At 40.9% G+C, this 4279-nt stretch overlaps 1 protein-coding gene across 2 annotated transcripts in view; it reads right to left on the bottom strand.

The window, feature by feature from the left end:
* TSPAN7 (tetraspanin 7) overlaps positions 1 to 4279 on the bottom strand; it is a 150761-nt gene that overhangs the window by 1550 nt on the left and 144932 nt on the right. The gene's annotated exons all lie outside the window — the stretch shown is intronic.

Below are 4279 nucleotides of genomic sequence, written 5' to 3'. Positions count from 1 at the left end.
TTCCTGCTGGAGGATCACTCTTTGGACAGGACCCTGATTGTGCACTGGAGTGTAGAGGGCTGCAGCTTCTCTTGGCCATGTGGGGTCCCTTCTCCTTAAGCAACTGGCCACGCTTAATTGGTTCAGAGGTGGCAATGGCCTTTAGAGATAATCTAGTACAGTGTCAAATGTGGCCCCAGGACCAGCAGAATCGGCATCATCTGGGACCTTGTTAGAAACACATTCTCAGGCCCCACCCCAAGCCTGCTGAATCAGACACTCTTGGGGATGGGGTCCAGAAATTGGTGTTTTAACAAGCCTTCCATGTGAGAGAACCACTCATCCAGTCCATCTGCTCACCCTTATCTTATAGGTGACACGCTGGGTCCCACCGCTGGTCAAGGCAACACCTCAACTCTGTTCTAGCTCTCCGCTCAATCCTGCAGGTTCCAACCTGCCTCCCTTTCTTGGTGAAATACCAGTCTTATCTTCCTTTTTCAAATGGAAATCGTGCTGTGAAATCTGCAAACTATAACTTCTTTCAGGTAAGGAAAATCACCCTACTGGACTTACCCTATCTCCTACCAAGGCTCTGGCCACCATTATTTTGTGCCACAAAATACGTAGTATCATGCACGTACCACCAAGTGGCCAGAGGAACCATGGCTGTAACCTCCAGAATATTGTGCCAAATGAGAAACTAAAATCCCCTCCGTGAGTGCAAGGACTTTGAACATTATAGCTTGTCTCTTTTCATTAGAACTACCATTTTTTAGGACCAACATACACCAGATCACACTTGATACACTCAAAATTCAGATGCCAGCCAAAACCCAAGTATTAGAGGCACATAGCACAATCAGGAATATCGAATTATTTAATCCTTACTACGTGCCTGGGCAGTATTACCATCCCAACTATCCACAGAAGAAAATGGGTGCAGGAGAGGTTAAAGAATCTCCCCCAGACCATACAGGTAACCCACACAGAGTTTAAGGCTCCACCCTCTTGTAGCCAAGGATAGCCCCTTTTCCCACCCTGGGGCCCAGGCCCCTTTCCTCTCCAGAATAACTCCTCTGCCTCACGCCACCAAGGGTTCCTTCCTGCCTTACACTGCAGACTTCAGGGAGAGGACTGTCAGTGGGCATCTCTTTATTTGATCTCAAGTTCCTAGACCCTCCTTTCTTTGTAAAGCTTAGCACTTTAGGTTTTTCTCCTTGACCTCATGTGTATTTTAGCCCTTAACAGTAGCCAGCATTCCATTTCACAGTTTGCAATGCTCCTGGCCCCCATGGCACTTCACGAGCCGCACAGCCAGAAAATTCTGCAGTACACTTCAATATTTCTTGCATCTGAGATGTCTGCTTTCAAGGGAATATATAGCATGTCCCTCCACCTTTTTTTCCTCAAACAGAAACAGCATCATCCTTAAGCACCAGACAAACTTTCTCACAGAAATAATAACTTTTAAAAATATAAAAATAAAAGCTATTTGCTTTCAAACTAACTACGTTTTATATTTCTAGGGCAAGAATATACCTTCTGTTTGCCCATGGGAGAAGACATTTTTTTAAAATTATTTTTTAACATCACTGTGTGAAGTTGTTAGAGCTTAAAATTGATCAAGGGTTCATTATACAACTTATGACTGTCGTTATCACTCACATTTTGATCCGTTAGGTTTCTGTTCCAACCTTATGTATACTATGAACGCAACTTACTACCATAAAATTTTTAAAAATGACGCATCATGAAATTTTGAGAGAAGAATTTTTCGGTGAATTTTAGGCAGATACTTTCTCTGATTGTCCAAGCGATATATATATATATATATATACACACACACTAGTGTCTCAGAAGATGGCAGTTCTTCAGAATATAGTTCTGATTCAGACGATGTGACTATTAGACCAACAAAAAGCCAAAAAAACCTTAGTGATTGATTCTGATATGAAAAGTGAAAATGAAACTCATGGTGCTGGAGAATGCTCCTTTGCTTCTACAGAAGAGTGGATTGAAGACAGCATTTCATGGAAATTAGACTTTATAGGAGTGTCAGGTGTAACTATTGACTAATAACGCACAAAGTGTTAGTGAAATAACAGAATTAATCTTTGGCAACGACTTTTTCGAGTTGGTCGCTTCTCAGACGAACCTGTATCACCAACAGAATGAAAAATCGTATAAAAGTATAAGGCTTTAAAATGAACTGATGTAACCAATAGTGACATGGAGAAGTTTCTTGGATTAATAATTTTGATGGGACAAAAATAAAGTCACACTGGAGAGAGTATTGGTCAACTGACCCCTTACTTGAAACACCTGTCTTTCCAAACAAATAATGACATTTCTTCACTTTAACGATAACTCAGAAACTCCACTTCCTGCGGACAGAATTTCAAAGTTAAACCTCTTCTGGATTATTTTCTACCCAAATTTCAACTGATCTATATACCTAAACAAGAGCTATCACTTGAGGAGGCAAAGATAAAGTGGAGAGGACGACTCAGATTCAAAACCTACAATCCCGGAAAACTTACAAGATACGGAATTTTGGTCAGGGTGCTTAGCGAAAGTGAAACTGGATATATATGCAACCTTGAGATTTCCACGGGTGAAGGAAAGAAACTGCAAGAAACAGTATTATGGGTCCTACAACCTTATCTTGGTTCATGGCACCATATTTACCAAGACAATTATTACAACAGTGTGTCCACATCTAAAATATTGTTGAAAAATAAAACCAGAGTTGGTGGGACTATGTGGTCTACCAAACCAATTAAAGGAGAAATCTAAAAATCTGCAGAGGGGAGAAATGACATTCTTACAGAAGGGAGAAGTGATTCTTCTTATATGGAAAGACAGGAGGTTAGTCCGCATGGCGACATTATTCATGACGCCTCCACAGCATCTACAGGAAAGTTAGACAGGAGGACTGGACATCAGATAACTAAGCCCACTTGTATATTAGAGTACAACAAATATATGAAAGGAGCTGATCGATCTGATCAATATCTGGCAAACTTCAATATCCTCTGGAAAACTCGAAAATGGTATAAGAAAGTGGGTTTCTATTTGATTAATTGTGGTGTATTGAATGCGTTTAAAATTTATTGTAATCTCTCCCAGCAGCCTCAGAAACAGCGGATTAAAGCTACACAATCAATTTGATGTACCCTGCCTCTGTGGAATACATGAATAGACAGCGAATCATCCCAAATTGAGGAGGCGGACTTCTAGAGCAAGATCTATGATTTTTTCCCCTTTTCCTCTTTTTGTGAATGTGTATGTGTATGCTTCTGTGTGAGATCTTGTCTGTATAGGTTTGCTTCCACCATTTGTCCCAGCGTTCTATCCGACCATTTTTTTTTTAATTTTTTTCTTAATAATTAATTTTAATTTAAAGAACTCTATTATACTTTACCTTCTTTCTATCTTTCCTTCCTTCCTTCCCTTTTTGAGACAACGAATCGTCCCAAATTGAGGAGGTGGACTTGGAGAGCAAGTTTTATGATTTTTTCCACTTTACCTCTTTTTGTGAGGGTATATGTGTATGCTTCTATGTAAGATTTTGTCTCTATAACTTTGCTTCCACCATTTGTCCTAAGGTTCTATCCTTCCCTTTTTTTTTTCCTCTAAATAATTATTTTTTTAATTCAATAACTTTATTATACTTTATTTTATTTTACTGTATCTTCTTTCTTTCTGTATTTTTTCCTTCCTTCCCTCATTCCTTCCTTCCTTCCCTCCTCCCTCCCTCCCTCCTTTCTTTCCTTCTTGCCTTCTTCCTTTCTTTTCTTCTTTCTTTCTTTCTTCCTTCCCTCCTTCCTTCCTTCCCTCCTTTCTTTCTTGCTTTCTTTCTTTCTTTCCTATTTCCTCCTACTTCTACTAATTCTCTCTACTTTCTCTCCCTTTTATTCTGAGCCGAGTGGATGAAAGGCTCTTGCTGCTCCAGCCAGGAGTCAGGACTCTGCCTCTGAGGTGGGAGAGCCAACTTCAGAACACTCGTCAAGAAGAGACCTCCCAGCCCCACATAATATCAAACGGCGAAAATCTCCCAGAGATCTCCATCTCAACACCAGCACCCAGCTTCGCTCAACGACCAGCAAGCTACAGTGCTGGACAACCTATGCCAACCATATAGCAAAACAGGAACACAACCCCACCCACTAGCAGAGAGGCTGCCTAAAATCATAATAAGTCCACAGACACCCCAAAACACACCACCAGACGTGGACCTGCCCACTAGAGAGACAAGATCTAGGCTCATTCATACACCACAACACAGGCACTAGTCCCC

The sequence above is a fragment of the Lipotes vexillifer genome, unplaced genomic scaffold (assembly GCF_000442215.2).
Source record: "Lipotes vexillifer unplaced genomic scaffold, Lipotes_vexillifer_v1.1 scaffold847, whole genome shotgun sequence".
NCBI classification, from domain to species: Eukaryota; Metazoa; Chordata; class Mammalia; order Artiodactyla; family Lipotidae; genus Lipotes; species Lipotes vexillifer.
Note: the sequence above shows the minus strand (reverse complement) of the source record. Positions and strands in the feature narration are given on the sequence as shown.